Genomic DNA, 20,082 nt, shown 5'->3' on the forward strand with positions numbered 1-20,082 from the left:
TGTTAATTTCCGACGAGCAGACACAAACAGCATTTTGACGAACTACCTTCCTGAGCCAGGAAGAAAAATGTTCATGTAAGACATTGTAAAATTTCCTTTTCTTTGGCTATTTTGAAAAACTTACTAAAATACCAGAGTTTCAAACTCGCTAAAAACCCACCCTTATCCTGATCTAACTGCTAAAATTAATCCTGAAATAAGTAATGTGCAGAAAAAAAAGCAATATCTAAAAAATCCCACCTCCCCTTCCTTCTCCCACTCCAAAGTTTCATTTAAAATACATTGGGAAAATCTTACTTTAGAGCAGCAAATGAATGGAGTCCTCTCAATCACTCAGCAAGCAATTAACTTGAGACCTTTGTGCATAAGCAAGTCAGGAGCTTAACATTGCATGCTGGGATTTGTAGTTCAGGTCGCTTCCATTTTGAAGAGGAGTCTCACATTCATACTGTATATGTGTACGTGCTGCCTCCTAGTGGAGCTCGGTTGCACCTGTTAAGTCCAAGTAGAAGGTGAAAAGTGGAAAGCATTTTACAGCTTACTTAGGATGTGGAAATTGTTTCCTTCACTTTAAGTTTAATCTCTCAAAGTCCTTGTCGTTTGTTTGCAGATACTATGTGCTGTTCTGAGGTTCTCAAGATTGAATAAGCCAGGCCCTTGGCAGTGTGCACAGTAGTTAGAGTCTCGGCTCAATCTCCTAAGGGTCTTGGGTTTGATTCCCAGTCAAGAGTAGCAGATGGGTTGCAGGCTCCATCCACAGGTGGGTCAGGGCTTATATGGGAGGCAACCAATTGATGTGTCTCTCTCTCACATTGATATTTCTCTCTCCATTGATATTTCTCTCTCTCACCCCTCTCTCCCTCCCTTTCACTATCTAAAAATCAATGGAAAAAATACCCTTGGTGAGGATTAACAAAAATATTGAGCCAGAAATTGCCTGTGGGAGATAGAAGCAACAAAATAGAAAGAACCCAGGTCTTTGAAGATGCTGGAGCCTTCTTTCCTGGCCTTCAACCTAGTAAATTGTGTACACCCACCCACACACACACACACACACCCACACACACACACATTTTTATTGATTTCAGAGGGAGAGAGAAATATAAACATCAATGATGAGAGAAATCATTGATCGGCTGCCTTCTGCACACCCCACACTGGGGATCGAGCCCGCAACCCAAGTATGTGCCCTGACTGGGAATCAAACTGTGAGCTCCTTGTTCATAGGTCGACATGCAACCACTGAGCCATGCCGGCAGGCCCTAGTAGATTGTTTTGAGGGAGGGAAATAAAAATTGTCTAGTGGTTAAGGTTTAGTTGTGGTTATTCTCAGTTTATTCTAATCACTAATACGTGTTTAGTGGCAGAAGGCAGCCACCCTGACTACACTGATGGAGGGGGTTGGGGATCTTCTGTAGAAGTACATGTTGGGTGAGAAAAAATTTAGTGTGGCAGAAGAGAACAGATATCAGATCAAAAAGAAGTGACTAGGTCATGTGGGCCCTCTATGCTAGGCTTAATAATTCTATTTTATCCGGCATGTAATTGGGCAGAATGATTGTGTAGGTTATTTGTGCATGTAATATAGAAGTTGGCTTACTCAACATTCACCCCTCACTTTTCCATACCTGTTACTTTTGAAAAGGCCAGAAAGCAAAATTCTCAATTCCTGCTAGAGCTGGTTTGCCAATGAAATGTAGTCTAGAATTTCTGAGGGCTTCTCTCTTAGAAAGGCAAGGCTTTTCTGGAAGGCTTTTGACTTTTGCTCTCTCCCTCTCCCCCGCCCCTGCCGCAGCCCCCAGACACTTTGTGACTAGGTGTGAGGTCAGAGGCACACATTAAAGACAGCAAGGTAAGAAAAGGGACCTGGTTCCTTGAAGACAGCCTCAAGATAAGAGCTCTAGACTAACTCCTCTGGAGTTCCCATGTGAGAAAAATAAGCTTCTTTAGATTCCTTTTTTCCTTTAGGTTTTTTTGTTCTTGGAGCTAAGTGTGTTCATAACAGTCATAGTAGTTGAGAACACTGTGGAGTCAGAAAGATGAAGGTAGGTTCCTATCTCTTCCTCAGTAGTTAAGTCACTTAACTCCAAAACCTGCTTTCTCACCTGTGAAATAAAGGTAATTGTAGCACCTATCTCAGGGAATGACTTACATGTAAAACCACCAGCATAAAGTATTCCATTTGAACTTAATGTTACTACTAGAATTTAAATAATGTATAACAAGAATTGTCCTTTAAAAAATTTTTAAAAACCTTAACCTAGTTTCTGCATGTGCCCACATGTGGTCTTTGCTAAAACTATACCTCATTATCCCACTGTAGTTCCTAATGTTGGGTCTAGTGATCTGCAACCACATACAGCTGTGCTTCTTGCTTTATTGATGCCTTTCCTTTGATTTATGGGGATTTTGGAATATGTTTTTATGAGTATGAAAATTCTCTAATCAAGGCCAACTCCAACACTTTTTAAAAAATGTTCACGTGAGGATATATTTTCTATTGATTTTTTAGAGAGAAAGGAAGGGAAAGAAACATCAATGTGAAAAACATCCGATTGGTTGGCTTCTGTACATACCCTGGACCCACAACTTATGTATGTGCTCTGACAGGGAATCAAACCCACAACCTTTTCATGTACAGAACGACATTCCAACCGAGCCACCTGCCAGGGCTTCAACATTTGTTAATCCTCACATGAGGATATTTTTTCCATTGATTTTTAGAGAGAAGGGAGGAAGGGAGAGAAACATTGATATAAGAGAGACACATTGATTGATTGCCTCCTGCTCAAACCCTGACTGGGGCCAGGGGTTGAACCTGAAAACCAGGTATGTGCCCTTGACCAGGAATCAAACCCATGATCCTTTGGTGTGTGGGTGGACACTGTAACCACTGCGCAACACCAGCCAGGGTTCAAAATAAGTTTTAAAGACACTCCATGATCTACATGAAAACACAGACAACTAAGTGAAACCAGGCAAATAAAACATGAAAAAAATAAGAATTTTAACAAAGAGATAGAAACTATAAAAAAAGAACCAAACAAATTCTGGAGCTGAGGAGATTGAAAAATACACCAGAGGGGCTCAACAGCAGAAGAATCAACAAAGTCGATCATGCAGCAGAAGAATCAACAAAGTTGAAGACAGGTCATTGGAAGGTATCCAGTCAGAGAAGCAAAAAAGAAAAAGAAAAAAGTGAAGAGCCTAAGGTACTTATGAGACATCAGCAAGTGGACCAATATATGCACAATGGTACTGCCAGAAGATAATGGTAAAAAAAAAACCTCCCAAATCTGAGGGAGGCAATGGACATCCAAATTCAAGAGTCAAGCAACATTCTACTAGACTGGATAGCTGATGACTGATTATATGTGTAATGGCCTCAAGGTAGTTTTATTACCCAAGTGTATTTACCTACTAATTTGCATTATTTTTATTCAGTAGAGGAGCAGATATTGCAAAGAATCAAATCTGCAGCTCTGTTATAGTGTCTTTTTTGGGTAAGTGTGGAAAGGAGAAACAACACTTCCAAGGTACAGACTTGGGGGAGAGGAGAGGATTTTAGAGACAATTTCTCCTTAGTCCTGGAAATTGCTGATAGTATGTTAAGGAAAATTATACAATACAATGACTAAAAACAACAGCTATGATGTACTCCTAATTTCTTTCCTGGAAATGAATCTTGTGGATAATGTTATAGTAATAAAAAAGGCCAAGAATACCTGGAAATGACTAACTCTGTTCTGAACTTTTTGTAACTTGTTTTGTGCTTTTCCAGTCATGGGATAACAAAATATCGGACACTCTCTGAAATCATAGTCCTTGACCTCTGAGAGAGCCATAGAGCCCTTTGAGAATATGATAATAGACAGTATAAACCCAAGTATCCTAGAAAAATGAATCCACACAAAAGCTAACCATTTTTCAGTTTATACAGACTGCATGAAGCTCATTCACAGATGCCTTGAATATGTGAGGTCTCAGTTTTAGAACACCGTATTTAGATAGAAAAGAAGTTTTGTAGTTACTGCAGTAAAAGGAAGATTAAGACTAGAAAATAAAAAAGGTCATAGCATTTACTATCCCATAACAATTTAAATCCAGAAAGCATGTGCACATATTTTTCCTAGCAATTCTTCATTTAAAAAATACTTTTATTATTGATAATATTACAGATGTCCCCCATCCTTCCCCCCCCCCCCGCTTTACCCTCCTCCAGCCAGACCCTCCTCATCCAGGCCTTCACATCCCTATTGCCAGTGTCCGTGGGATATCAGTTCTTTGCTGTATCTCTTCGACCCCCTACCCCCACACCGAGGCATGTCAGTCTGTCCCATGCCTCCATGCTTCGGATCTTATTTTGTTGGTCGATTCATTTTGTTCATTAGCAAAATTCTAAATGTTACCAGGTAACAAACAAGACAGGAGAACCAAAGATATCCTGAGTATCCTACTAGGAAACCATTAATATTATAGGAGTTGGATTCAGTACTAATTAAATACTGACTGAATGTTCAAGTTACTAAACAAAGAATTTATAATCTTGTTAAGTTCCATGTGGATAATGTTACAGTAATAAAAATGGATACAATTTAGATTAAAAGTTTCTTTCAATAACTTTATTCTTTAAAAATCTATAAATAAATAAGACAGTTCCACTTCTTAGTATGAGATTCAAGATGACGACATTGCTATCACCTAAACTACTAGAACGCCTTAATCTCCTGTTCCTTCACCTTTCAATCTAGTGGCAAAACTAAAACAGAATTGAAATTAACTTGGACTGTGACATAATTGCCAGGCATAGACACATGAAGTAATAATCGAGGAATGTGGGGCCTGGAAAAGTGACAGGCAACTACTGCATCTTGCCCTTGGGCAGGTCCTTTTCTGAGAAGTCCTGACAAGCAACTGACTGAGGATCCACATTCTCTTGCCAGCAGTTGGCTCTTCTGAGGAAAGAAAATAAAAAACAGAAGCAATCTTATTTTAAAAATACACAAAACTCACATACAACTGGAAATGCAAAGGATGTTAAGACAGTGGAGATATGAAAAATGAAACATGGCAATATGATCATTAACATCCCCATGTCCAGTCATGAAAAAGGTATAATTCACTTCATCAGAATGTCCTCTTTCAAAAAGTGTCTATTTAGGTCCTCTGCCCATTTTTTTTTTTTGATGGGATTGTTTATCTTCATTTTGGTGAGTTGTATGAATTCCCTATAAATTTTGAAGATTAAACCCTTATTGGAGACAACATTGGCAAATATGTTCTCTGATGCAGTGGGCTTTCTTGTTGTTTTGTTGATGGTTTCTTTTGCTGTGCAGAAGCTTTTTATTTTGATGTAGTCCCATTTGGTTATTTTTCTCCTTAGTTTCAATTGCCCTAGGAGCTGTATTGGTAAAGATATTGCTACGTGAAATGTCTGCTATTTTGCCTATGGCTTCTTCTAAGATTTTTATGGTTTCCCATCTTACATTTAAGTCCTTTATCCATTTTGAGTTTATTTTTGTGTATGGTGTAAGTTGGTGGTTTAGTTTCATTTTTTTGCAAGTATCTCTCCATTTTTCCCAACACCATTTATTGAAAGTACTAGAGGCCTGGTGCACGAAATTCGTGCACGGAGGGGGGGTGTCCCTCAGCCCAGCCTACATCCTCTCTAATCTGGGACCCCTTGAGGGATGTCCGACTGCCCATTTAGGCCCGATCCCAGTGGGATCGGGCCTAAATGGGCAGTCGGACATCTCTCTCACAATCCAGGACTGTTGGCTCCCAACTGCTCGCCTGCCTGCCTTCCTGATTGCCCCTAAATCACTTCTGCCTGCCAGCCTGATCACCCCTTAACCACTCCCATGCCAGCCTGATTGATGTCTAACTGCTCCCCTGCCAGCCTGTTTGCCCCCAACTTCCCTCCTCTGCCGGCCTGGTCACCCCTAACTGCCATCCCCTGCAGGGTTGATTGCCTCCAACTGCCCTCCCTTGCAGGCCTGGTGCCTCCCAACTGCCCTCCCCTGCTGGCCATCTTGTAGTGGCCATCTTGTGTCCACATAGGGGCAGGATCTTTGACCACATGGGGGCAGCCATATTGTGTGTTGGATTGATGGTCAATCTGCATATTACTCTTTTATTAGATAGGAGGATAGAGGCCTGGTGCACGGGTGGGGCCAGCTGGTTTGCCCTGAAGGGTGTCCTGGATCAGGGTGGGGTTCCCTTGGGGCGTGGAAAGGCCTGAGCAAGGGGCCTGTGGTGGTTTGCAGGCCAGCCAAGCTGCTGGTGACCCAAGCAGAGGCCCTGGTATCTGGAATTTATTTACCTTCTACAATTGAAACTTTGTAGCCTGGAGTGGAGCCAAGCCTCCTGCTGGATCCGTGGCTGCCACTTGGATTTGTTTAACTTCTATAATTGAAACTTTGTATCCTTGAGTGTAGGCCTGGGCCCGCCAGAGTGTGTGGAAAGCTTAGCTTCTTCTGTTGCCGGGGAAACCCAATAGTAGCCATCTTAGCTGGGGTTAATTTGCATACTCGCCCTGATTGGCCGGTAGGCGTGGCTTGGCTGGTGGGCGTGGCTTATGTAGCGGATTGATGGTTAATTTTCATATTACCCTTTTATCAGAGAGGATTGTCTTGTCTCCATTGTATGCTCTTGCCTACTTTGTCAAATATTAATTGCACATAATGGCTTGTGTTGATCTCTGGGTTCTCTGTTCTGTTCCATTGGTCTATATGTCTGTTCTTGTGCCAGTACCAGGCAGTTTTGAGAACAGTGGCTTTGTAGTATAGCTTGATATCTGGTATTATGATCCCTCCAACATTGTTCTTCTTTCTCAAGATTGCTGTAGCTATTCGGAGTCTTTTTTATTCCAGATGAATTTTTGGAGAATTGTTCTAGGTCTTTGAAGTATGCCATTGGCATTTTAATGGGGATTGTGTTGAATTTATAGATTGCTTTGGGTAGTATGGACATTTTAATGATGTTGATTCCACCAATCCATGAACATGGTATAGTCTTCCATTTGTTCATGTCTTCCTCTATCTCTCTTTTTTTTTTAGCATCCTGAAATTTCCTGAGTATAAGTCCTTGTCTCCTTGGTTATGTTTATTCCTAGGTATCTTAATTTTTTTTTGTTGTTGCAAAGGTAAATGGCATTGCTTTTTAAATTTCTCTTTCTGTAAGTTCATTATTGGTGTATAGAAAAGCCATAGACTTCTTGGTGTTAATTTTGTATCCTGTTACAATGCTGCATTCATTTATTAAGTCTAGTCGTTTTTTGATGGAGTCTTTTGGGGTTTTCTATGTACAATATCATGTCATTTGTGAATAAGGACAGTTTACTTCTTCTTTCCCAATTTGGATGCCTTTTATTTCTTCTTCTTGTCTGATTGCAATGGCTAGTACTTCCGGTACTATGTCGAACAGGAGTGGTGAGAGTGGGAATCCCTGTCTTGTTCCTGTTCTTAGGGGAAATGGTTTTAGTTTTTGTCCATTGAGTATGATGTTGGCTGTGGGTTGTCATATATGGCTTTCATTATGTTGAGGTATGATCCTTCTATTCCCACCTTGCTGAGAGTTTTTATCAAGAAAGGGTGTTGGATTTTGTCAAATGCTTTTTCTGCATCAATGGATATGATTATATGGTTTTTATCTCTCAGTTTGTTTATGTGGTGTATCACATTTATTGATTTGCGGATGTTGTACCATCCTTTTATCACTGGAATAAATCCCACTTGGGCATGGTGTATGATCTTTCTAATGTGGATTTGATTTGCTAGAATTTTGTTGAGGAATTTGGCATCTATGTTCATGAGGGATATTGTCCTGTAATTCTCTTTCTTTGTATTGTCTTTATCTAGTTTTGGGATTAGGGTAATGCTGGCTTCATAGAAAGAGCTTGGAAGTACTCCTTCCTCTTGAATTTTTTTTTTGAATAGTGTAAGGAAGATAGGTTTTATTTCTTCTTTGAATGTTTGATAAAACTCTCCTGTGAAAACCCTCTGGTCCAGGCGTTTTGTTTATTGGATTTTTTTTTTATTACTACTTCAATTTCCTCCATAGTTATTGGCCTATTCAGATTTTTTGAGTCCTCCTGGTTGAGTTTGGAAGGTCATATTTTTTTAGGAATATGTTTATTTCTTCTAGGTTGACTGGTTTGTTGGAGTAGAGTTGCTCATAGTGTTTTTTTACGATTCTTCATATTTCTGTGGGATCTGTTGTTATTTCACCTCTTTTGTTTCTGATTTTGTTTATTTAGGTCCTCTCTCTTTGCTTTTTGGTGAGCCTGGCTAGAGGTTCATCAATCTTGTTTACCCTTTCAAAGAACCAGCTCTTGGTTTCATTGATCTTTTGTATTTTTTTTTTTTTTGGTCTCTATGTCATTTATTTCTGCTCTGATCTTTATTATTTCCTTCCTTCTGATCACACTGGACTTTTCTTGTTGTTTTCTTTCTAATTCTTCAAGTTGCAGAGTTAGATGTTTTATTACTAGTTTTTCTTGTTTTTTGAGGTAGGCCTGTAATCCTATGAACTTCCTTCTTAGGACTGCTTTCACTGTGTCCCAAAAATTTTGGATTGTTGTGTTTTCATTGTTGTTTGTTTCCAGAATGTGTTTTATTTATTTTTTGATCTCTTTGGTAACCCACTCATTGTTTAATAGTGTGCTATTCAGCCTCCAAGTGATTGAGTTTTTGTGATTGTTTTTTACTCTAATTGAATTCTAATTTTATGCCATTGTAATCTGAGAAGATGCTTGATATGATTTCAATCCTCTTGAATTTAAAGAGAGTTTGCCTGTGTCCCAATATGTGGTCCATCTTTGAAAATGTCCCATGTGCGCTTGAGAAGAATGTATATTCTGTAGTTTTGGGGTGGAATGTTCTAAAGATGTTAATTAAGTCCATCTGATCTGGTGAGTCATTTAAGTTTGATGTTTCTTTGCTATTTTTTTTCTAGAGGATTCATCCAGCGATGTTAATGGTGTATTAGTCTCCTACTATGATTGTGTTGCTGTCAATCTCTCCCCTGATATCTTCCAGAAGTTTTTTTTTTAAATGTATTTGGGTGCTCCTTCATTGGGTGCATACATGTTTACCAGAGTTATATCCTCTTGTTGTATTGATCCCTTTAGAATTGTGAAGTGCCCTTTATTTTCTCTTGTTATGGTCTTCACTTTGAGGTCTATTTTGTCAGACATAAGTATTGCTACCCCAGCTTTTTTTTTTTTTTCAATTCCATTCACCTGGTAGATATTTTTCCATTGCTTCACTTTCAGTCTGTGTGAGTCCCTTGTTCTGAGGTGGGTCTCCTGTAGACAGCAAATATAAGGGTAATGTTTTCTTATCCATTTACTCACTCCATGGCTTTTGATTGGAACATTTAATCCATTTACATTTAATGCTATTATTGCTAGGTACTTGTTTGTAGCCATTTCTGTACTTTATGGCTGTGTTCCTTCCTCCTTTTCTATTTCTTTTTCTTTTCTATATTTACAGCATTCCCTTTAGTATTTCTTGCATTTCCAGCCTTGTAGTGATAAACTCCCTTAGCCTTTTTTTGTCTGCAAAGCTCCTGATTTCCCCTTTAATTTTGATTGATAGCCTTGCTGGATTGACTATTCTTGGATTCAGTCCGTTGCTTTGCATCACTTTGTATACCTCCTTCAATTCCCTTATAGCTTGATGTGTTTCTGTTGAGAAATCATTTGATAATCTGATGGGGGATCCTTTGTAGGTAACTCTCTGTCTCTCTTTGCAGCCTTTAAGATTCTCTCTTTGTTGTTAACATTTGCCATTGTAATTGACGTGTCTTGGTGTGGGTCTTTTGGGATTCATCTTGCTTGGGACTCTCTGTCCTTGTGTAACTTTTTTTCTTCCCCAATATCCTAGAAGTTTTCTGTCATTATTTCTTCAAATAGATTTTCTAATCCTTGCTGCTCCTCTTGTCCTTATGGCAGCCCTATTATACATATGTGACTTCATTTCATGTTGTCCCAAAGCTTTTTTAGGCTCCCCTCCTGCTTTTTAATTTTTCCCCCAGTTGCTGTTCAGATTGAGCTTGTTTCTGTACCTTATCTTTTAACTAACTAATTTGGTCCTCTGCTTCTTCTAGTCTACTGTTGAAACCTTACATGGTGTTTTTGATTGTAGCTATATCACTTTTTATTTCTTCCTGATTTTTGCATAAATTGTTGGTTTTCTCATCCATCCAGTGTATGAACTGTACGACCATTACTCTGAATTCTTTTTCTGTCATGTTGCATGCTTCCATTTCACTAATTTACTTTCTTGGTGATGCCTCATTTTCTTTCCTCTGGGGATTGTGTCGTCTCTCCATTCTGACTATCACCAGAAGGTTCAAACGTTGAGTTGCATGGGCCTGGGTTATGTTCAGTGGGAGCTTCGCACCACCCACGTGTCACTGAAGAGCTCCGACACCAAGATGTGTTGCTTCCATGGGTTGGTGGGAGCCACACTTGCCCAGGATCAGAGTCACTGGTGCTCAGTGTGACCTCATGTATGCACTTAGAATCAGGGAACCCTCCTGTGCCATGCTGAAACAGAGACCTCGCTGGTGTGTGCTGAAAATCAGAGTCCCCTAGTGTGTGCCAGGAGTCAGAGGTCCCCTGTGTCCACACCAAAAATCGACTATCAGAGTCTCTGTTGCTTGGTGTGGCCTTGCGCCAAGAATCAGGGTCCCTGTGTGTGCATGAGCCAAGAATTGGAGTCACTGGTTCTTAGTGTGAATGCACTGGGAATCAGAGATCCCAGTCACATGCTATGAGAAACAAAGTCAAGTCACTGATGCTTAGTGCTGCCTCTCGCCCGGAGAATCAGGGTCCCGGTCAGTTTAGAGGACCAGTTGCACAGTAGCACTGTGTTGGCAGGAGGTCCACTCCTGCACTGTGGAAAACAGACTTCTGTGTGCGCTTGATAAGAATCAAAGTCGGGTGGCACTGTTGCCCTCTTGGGCATGTGCTTTGGTCGCCCAATTGCGTTGTGTGGAACAGATTCCCAGTGTCCGCACATTCCCAGGCTCAAATTCCTGTAGTGGCACTGTGGCCCTGTGTGAGGGGTGGGTCTAGCAGTTCCTAGGGTGCTGCAGTGAGCCTGCGGAGAGGGTGATGGGCTCTGTGACTCACAGAAATCTGCAGCTAGGATGTCTGGATTCTTGGTGTCTGTGGGTCTGCAGATGTGGTCTCAGGTCTCTGTTCCCAGTGGCTGGTTTGCCTCTGAGACCAGACTGGGTGGTGCTGAGGCCAGGATCCTAGTCTCAAGTAGCTCTGTTTTTCCAGATGGCATGGTCTCTGTGCCTGAGCTGGCTGCCCCAGGAGTGTACGCGGTGGCGGTGGGGCTCCACCATCTAAGACTGCCTGGTTTGGCAGCCCCTTAGAAGACCTGAAGGATCTAACTTTCCCCAGCTCACACACACGCACACACACACACACGCACACACCACACATGTCCACACACTCCTCTATCACTCCCTCACTCTCTCACAATCTTTCCCTCCCTACCTTCCTGCTGGTCACCATCTTCAGTCTTTCTTTCTTTCTTTCTTTCTTTCTTTCTTTCTTTCTTTCTTTCTTTCTTTCTTTCTTTCTTTCTTTCTTTCTTTCTTCTTTCTTTCTTTCTTTCTTTCTTTCTTTCTTTCTTTCTTTCTTCTTTCTTTCTTTCTTTCTTTCTCTTTCTTTCTCTCTCTCTCTCTCTCTCTCTCTCTCTCCCTCCCTCCCTCCCTCCCTCCCTCCCTCCCTCCCTCCCTCCCTTTCTCTTTTCTTTTCTTTTCTTTTCTTTTCTTTTCTTTTCTTTTCTTTCTTTTCTTTTCTTTTCTTTTCTTTTCTTTCTTGAGGTAGGCCTGTAATGCTATGAATTTTCCTCTCAGGACTGCTTTCACTGTGTCCCATAGGTTTGGGATTGTTGTGTTTTCATTGTCATTTGTTGCCAAGATGTTTTTTTATTTCTTCCTTCATCTCTTTGGTAACCCAATCATTGTTTAATAACACACTATTGAGCCTCCAAGTGTTTGATTTTTTTAATTGTTTTTATTGAAGTTGTTTTCTAATATTATGTCACTGTGGTCTGAGAAGATGCTTGATGTGATTTCAATCTTCTTGAATTTGGAGAGACTTTGCCTGTGACCCAATATGTGGTCTGTGTCCCATATGCACTTGAGAAGAATATATATTCTGTAGCTGTGGGGTGAAATGTTCTGAAGATGTCAATTAAGTCCATCTGATCTAGTGAGTCATTTAGAATTGCTGTTTGTTGATTTTTTTTTTTTTTGTCTAGAGGACTTATCCAGTGATGTCAGTGGGGTTCTAAAGTCCACTACTATGATCATATTGCTGTTAATCTCTTCCTTGATAACTTCCAGAAATTTATTTTACCATCCCTTCACTTGTTCTGAGGTGGGTCTCTTGTAGACAGCCTATATATGGGTCATATTTTCTTATCCATTTAGCCACTCAATGTCTTTTGATTGGAGCATTTAGGCCATTTATGTTTAAAGTTATTATTGATAGGTATTTGTTTGTAGCCATTTTTATTTTTATTTTTTTGTGCCTGTGTTCCTTCTTCCCTCCATTTTTTCCTTCTATCTACAACCATCCCTTTAGCATATTTTTCATTGCTGGTTTGGTAATGATAAACTCCCTTAGCCTTTTTTGTCTGTGAAGCTCCTAATTTCCCCTTTAATTTTGAATGATAGCCTTGCTGGATAGAGTATTCTTGGATTCAGTCCCTTGCTTTGCATCACTTTGTATATTTAATTCCATTTCTTTCTGGCCTGATTGTTTCTGTTGAGAAATCATTCGTTAATCTAATGGGAGATCCCTTGTAGGTAACTCTTTGTCTCACTCTTACAACCTTTAAGATTCTCTCTTTGTCATTAATGTCTGCCATTGTAATGATGACATGTCTTGGTGTGGATCTTTTGGTATTCATCTTGTTGGGACTCTGTGCTAGTGTGACTTTTTTCTTCCCCAAATCTGGTAAGTTTCCTGACATTTTTTCAAATAGGTTTTCTAATCTTCCTGTCTTTCTGGCGCCATTATTATGTTGCTTCGTTTCATGTTGTACAAAAGCTCCTCCAATCTTCTGATTTTTTTCTCCAATTGCAGTTCAGATTGGGTATGTTTTGCTTCCCTGTCTTCTAATTTGCTCAATCAGTCCTCCACTTATCTTAGTCTACTATTGAAAGCTTCCATAGTGTTTTTTATTGTACCTATATCACTCTTTATTTCCTCCTGAGTCTTATATACATTGTTGATTTTCTCATCCACCCAGTTTAAGAACTGTATGACCCTTATTCTGAATTCTTTTTCCATCATATTGCATGCCTCTATTTCATTTAGTTCCTTTTCTGGAGATTCCTCCTTTACTTTCCTTAGGGGGTTGTTCTTCTGTTTCCCCGTTGTCGCTCTTACTAAACGATCTAGGTGTCAAGTCGTGCAGGGCCTGTGGCTGCAGCGGCGGGCTTGGTGGTGGGTTGTGTGATCACGAGCGGTGGCTGCTGCTCCTTGGGTGGTCATGGGTGGCAGTTGCTCCTCATGTGTTTGCAAAATGGCTGCTTCTCATGTGGTCATGGGGCGGCTGTTCCTTGTGCTCTGTTCCTCAGGGGGCAGCCATGGAGTGCTGCTCTTTGTGCTGTTGTGGGAAGTGGTTGCTCCTTCAGTGGTCATGGGCAGCAGCTGGTCCTGCGGCTGCTGGAGTGGCCGTGTTGCCTGGGGCGACTGCTTAAGGCTTGGCTATTTGTACGCGTGGTTGCCAGGCCTAGAGGGCTGCTGCATAAGGCTTGGCTATTAATGTGCATGTGCATGGTAGTGGTGCCCAGGGATAAGGCATCTTGCTGGGGGGAGAAGAGTGTTTTCACAAGAGCCCTCAGCTGGGGAGGCTGGAGTCCTGGTGTTTGTGGGTCAACAGCCAAGGCAGCAGGACCCTGGCTGGAGTAGCTATAGGATTCTGGATAGTGTCTGAGAGCACCATGGGTGGAGGTGAGGCTGGGCTTCCAGTCACAGCCACTCTCCTCTTCAAGATGGTATGGCCTCTTGGGAGAGCCGACACTCCAGGAGAGATCACAGCAGTAGAAGAAGCTGCCCTGTTATGCGAGCCCCTTCCGCCAGCCCCTGAAGGTCCTGAAAGATCTAGCTCAGTGATGGGCAACCTTTTGAGCTTGGTGTGTCAAACTTCTCCAAAAAACTGAGCATAACTCGGGTAGTGTGTCACTTTGAGGAAAAAAACTAACTCCAAGACTCTAGTCGCAAATGTTTCATCCTCAGGAGCAGCAAATGTTTCATCCTCGGCATGTGGCCACGTGTCATCAGACATGGCTACGCGTGTTAGTGCTGACACACGTGTCATAGGTTAGCCATCAATGATCTAGCTGTTCCTCACTTAGATACGCACACACACCACACATCCACACACTTCCCTTTAACTCCCTCCCTCACTCACATTCTCTCCCTCATATCTGTCCTGCTGGCAGCCATCTTGGAATCTCCCCATATATCCTTTCTGATTGGTGTTTCTGATTTCTTTGAATATATTCCTAGAAGTGGGATCATTGGGTCAAATGGGAGATCCATTTTTAATATTTTGAGGAAACTCCATACTGTTTTTTACAGTAGCTGCATCAGTCTGCCTTTCCACCAATAGTGTACAAAGGTTCCTTTTCCTCCACATCCTTGTCAGCACTAGTCGTTTGTTGTTTTGTTGATGATAGCCATTCTGGTAGCTGTGAGGAGATACTTAATTGTCATTTTGATTTGCATCTCTCACATGATTAAAATTATTTTTAAAATTTCATATTTGATTGATTATTATTTGCATACCTGGTGCATGAAATCCATGCATGGGGGTGTGTGTGTCCCTCAGCCGAGCCTGCTCCCTCTCCAATCTGGGATCGGGCCTAAACAGGCAGTTGGACATCCCTCTCACAATTCAGGATTGCTGGCTCCCAACCACTCACCTGCCTGTCTGCCTGATTGCCCCTAACCGCTTCTGCCTGCCAGCCTGATCACTCCTAACCACTCCCCCGCCAGCCTGATGGACACCTAACTGCTCTCCTGCCAGCCCAATTGCCCCTAACTGCCCACCCCTGCAGGCCTGGTCCCCCTCAGCTGCCCTCCTCTGCTGGCCCAGTCACCCCTATCTGCCTTCCCCTGCAGGCCTGATCGCCCCCAACTCCCCTTCCTTGCAGGCCCGGTCAACTGCCCTCCCCTGGTAGCCTGTTCGCCCACAACTGCCCTCCCCTGCTGGCCATCTTGTGGCGGCCATCTTGTGTCCACATGGGGATGGACATCTTTGACCACATGGGGGTGGCCATCTTGTGTGTTGGGTGATGGTCAATTTGCATATTACTTCTTTGTTATATAGGATAGGATGGGAATAAAATTAATTTTTGTATTTTGATCTTATATCCTATAATTTTGTTGAACTCTTATTACTTCTAGTATTTGTGTGTGTGTGTGTATTCCACAGGATTTTCTACATACAAGATCATGTCTCATGTTGGATTTAAAATTTTGGCAGCCTTTAGTAAATGTGCCTTATGTTAGGTTATTCATGGCTGTAAGCAAATAAAATAGTTCTTACAACTTTATTCTTTGATTGGAAAGAAATTATATGCGGTCAACAAACCTTTATATTTACTTAAATCAGTAAATCGGAATATTTTACTTTGATCTAATGAATAACAGATTCTACATTTTGCTAATTGTCACTGCATTTAGTAGCTAGTATTTACCCTTAGTCATACATACTATATGATGATGTCAGAGAAGGAGTCATGAGCTATTTATTTAGGGCAACTTAAGTTTGAGGCTGGTTTTCCTATGAGCTAGCATAACATCCACAGTTCTACATTCATTCATTTTTCTGTCTTTTCTAAACACTGTTCAACTGACCAAAGCTTTTGTATAAAAACACAGTAAGTGGCTAGCAACACTGTATTTTACCTCTTAACAATATGCATAAGAATAGTAACTAACATAATAAAATTGGCAATATAAATACTTGATACCATTTCAATTGTTTTTCACAAAAAGATGAGAGGAATAATAAAAATTACTCATTATTGCTTTGTTTAATGTATGATCATTAATAACAACTGTTTAAAATAAAAAATGTTTCTTATTTAGAAGTTAATGTTCTTCTGTAAGCATTCTGGCCAAAAGAATTAGAATGAAAGGGGAACATAGGAATAAACTTTGTGACCTTGGGTTAGGCAAAATCTTCTAGGTATGGCTCCAACTGCACAAGCAAAAAAATAAAAAAATATGTAAATTAAATTTAATTAAATATTAAAGGTGTTTGCTGCAAATGATACCATCAAGAAAGTGATAAGACAATCCACACATTGCTGTGGAAATCCAATGATCTAAGAATGTATTACAAAGATTAAGTGATGAAAAGAAGTAATGTATATGCATAGGACCATTCTGGTGCATCCTATTATTAACAGCCAAGGACTGGCTGGAATAACCCCAGTGGCCTTGGGGAGGAGAGTCTCCTGAGAGAATGTGGGAGATTTGAAAATGTAGAAGTTAAAATCAGTTATGATTTATAAATAGTGTTGCAGTAACCTCCTCCTCTTCCCCCATACAAGTACTTCTATGTGGAGAGGAGGTGGAGACATAAAGATATAAATTAGACATATAACTTAGGAAATTCCATAGGTCAGTCATTTATTTAATGAGAAACTATTAAGCACCCACTCTTCTAAGAACAATGAAAATAAATAGTGAAGAAAATAATTACTTTTCTCATGGATGGCACATTCTAGTTGGGAGAAAGTAGACAGTAAACAGATATTTAACAGGTCAAGTGTAAACAAAAAGTGACCACATACTAAAGCTGACAAGTTCAGGGGAAGTGCACGACAGACCTTACAAACTCAAATACCGAAAGTAACCACACAGTATTATCAGTGGAAGAGGGAAATCCACCAGTGGAAGTGGGTATCCCCTTCCCCACTGGGTGTTTGGAGTTGGGTCCTTACAATATCTGGAGAAAAATAAATTTCTGAGACTCAACATGGGAGGAGAAGTGATTTACATCCCGGGGTTTGCAAAGTCCCATTTCCCTCCATCCAGGCCTGGGAAATGTGCAGCTGGGGACTCAGCAGAGCCTTAAGCAGAGCCAGTGTCCAGAGTTTGCTTTCCATGGTGGAGCTGGGTCCTGCATAACATCAGGCTACTTGCAGTCCATTAGTCCATCGTGTGTGGGGTCCACATGGCCTTGGCCTACGTGGGCAAATGCAGGAGCATGAGAGTCCCGCAGGCCAGGAGCGCGGGCCTAGCAAGAGAGAGAACTCCTTTGTTTGGGAGGTCAGTGTCTCAAATCCCCTCACACCTGCAGTGGCCACACCTTTTCTAGCCAATGACCTGTTCCCAGGTGTTCCTGACAGTCGAGCACCTTCCCTATTTCACTGAGCCGTGACTGGGCGTGCATATACTCCTCCCCTGTGCAGTCCCTTCCCCCTGCCATCTGCGGGGAATAGCCCTGGGAGTGTTAACTTGCAGTTTCCTGGCAAAGCTGCACAAATGACATGCCTATAAAATGTGGCCTTCCCTTTGCTCCTCCCCAGTTATTTATACTGGGTTTATTACAGTGGTATCACTGATGCAAAAAGAAGCCGACCATTTATGGATGAGAACAGAAAACCCAAACACAGAAAACATAACCTGAGATTTTAACGCACAATAAAGTGACATTTTAAACTAGGTGAGAAAAGGTGGTTTGTGACAGGTGAATAGCCCTTTTTGAAGAAAAAGTTCTTAAATGTTAACACCATGCTCCAAAATAAATCTTGGATTGATTAAACATTTATTTGGGGGAAATAAAACGTAAGTGTAAGAGGTGAGCCAAAGAGAAGATTAAGAGGAATGTAGAAAGGGGTTTCATTTCATCAGAACAGGAACTGGTTTCCCACAAATTTGCACTTGGAGACAGATATTGCCACAATCTCTGAAACCATGAAAGCATCCTTCTATTCTTGCATCCCCTACGATCCCTGGAGTTTGGATGGGGCCCAGAGGGACGTGGAACCGACATAAACTAGGGCACTGGGAGATTTAGAGATGTTTTTAAGGGGAGTTTTCTGGGGGACTAGACCTTGAGCATCTTGAAGTTCCACACCATCTTAGCCCTGGTCTTAGGCAAAGACTGCTTTTTCACGGGGCTGAGTAACCTTTGTAAGCGTCTGGAAACACTTAGCCAACTCCCAGGGAGGTTTGAACAGAATCCACCCCTGCCCACAGGCAGTTCCTGAGATTTGAGGGGTTTGGGCCTTGGGCAGGGGCTCTGGCTGCCCTTGACCACAAGGCTCTGTGCACATGGGCAGTGATGTCAGAGGCTGTTGCTTGGTTACTATGATTCTGAGCTGGGAGATGCTGAACTTCCAAACTGTCAAACTGCCGAACTGCCCTGCCTGAGTGCTGTGGCGTGAGGTGGTGGCTAGAGAGCTGGTTTGGGGCTCAGGCGGCGCGACAGGCGGAAGGAAAGTAAAGCTTCTCTGAAGCCTGGACTCTGCACCAGGCAGAGGATGTCTTCTTTCTGGAAGCGAATCTCATGGGGGGCAATGGTGTTCCCCAGCAGTGGGGCAAAGCCCTACGATATCGGCGGGGCCACCATGTCCCCTCCCAGCGGGGCGGTGGTCTCCCCTCCCGGGGGGGCCGCGGTCTCCCCTCCCGGGGGGGCCGCGGTCTCCCCTCCCGGGGGGGCCGCGGTCTCCCCTCCCGGCGGGGCCGCGGTCTCCCCTCCCGGCGGGGCCGCGGTCTCCCCTCCCGGCGGGGCCGCGGTCTCCCCTCCCGGGGGGGCCGCGGTCTCCCCTCCCGGGGGGGCCGTGGTCCCCGCTCCCGGGGGGGCCGTGGTCTCCCCTCCCGGCGGGGCGGTGGTCTCCCCTCCCGGGGGGGCCGTGGTCTCCCCTCCCGGGGGGGCCGTGGTCTCCCCTCCCGGGGGGGCCGTGGTCTCCCCTCCCGGGGGGGCCGTGGTCCCCGCTCCCAGGGGGGCCGTGGTCTCCCCTCCCAGGGGGGCCGTGGTCCCTACCAGCCCGGGAAGCAGTGCCCTGGGAGCCAGAAGGCCCAACTTCAGAAGAGAAGACATGAAGGCGATCCACAGAGCAGCCAGCAAGAACAAGCTGCTGAAAATGAACACCCTCCTGAATTTCGGAATCAGTGACGTGTCTGAAAGGGATAAGAAGGGGCGGTGAGTCCCTGTGAATAGGGACGGGAGGCTGGCGGCCGGTCCCCTGGGGGAGGCGGGGGTCTGGGGGAGGCGGCCCCTCCGGGTCTCAGCAGGGGGAGCACAGCCTCCTGTCAGCCAGGGCGCGGGGCTGGCTTCCCTCCGGCCCCGCAGCACCTCCTCGGTCGGCATCTCCCCTGGGTTCTAGCGCCCAGACTGACTTTATGAGCAGCAAAACCAGAAACATAAAGACCCACTGGTTATTCTCTTACAGAACACTTTACTGACGTCTTTTAAGTGATTTAACTACGTATCAATAATTGAAATGAAATTAAGTATATACAGCATTTTATATTTGATGTACACACTTTTATACCATAATGTTACATACTGTAGAAAATTGCATAATGAGAGAGATAATTCCCATCACAGGTCAATTTCTGGGCTAAAAGTGCTTTGGATAAAATCCAATAACCACTTATATCAGTGTGCACCTATGTTCTTTATTAAAAACTACTTTTATTGATTTTAGAGAGGGAGAGGGAGAGAGAGAAATCACTGTTGAGAGAGAATCATTCATCAGCTGCCTCTTACATGCCCCACACTGGGGATTGAGCCCACTACCCAGACATGTGCCCTGTCCTGAATCAAACTGTGATCTCCTGGTTCATAGGTCCACACTCACCTATGTTTTTTTATTGAGGGACCTCAGAAGGAATTTGAAGTGGGAAGATGTCTGTGGTCCTGATTAGGAAGATTGAATTTCTGAAATGTGTGCTATCCCTATGTGTATCAATTTCACAACCAAATAAATATGGTTTAAGTTTTTTTTCCAATTACATGTTTTATCATTATGATGAGATTAAATTTTTTTAAATATAGTAGACACAGTTTTACCCTTCTA

Source organism: Cnephaeus nilssonii, assembly GCF_951640355.1.
Source record: "Cnephaeus nilssonii genome assembly, chromosome: 23".
In the NCBI taxonomy this organism is placed as follows: domain Eukaryota; kingdom Metazoa; phylum Chordata; class Mammalia; order Chiroptera; family Vespertilionidae; genus Cnephaeus; species Cnephaeus nilssonii.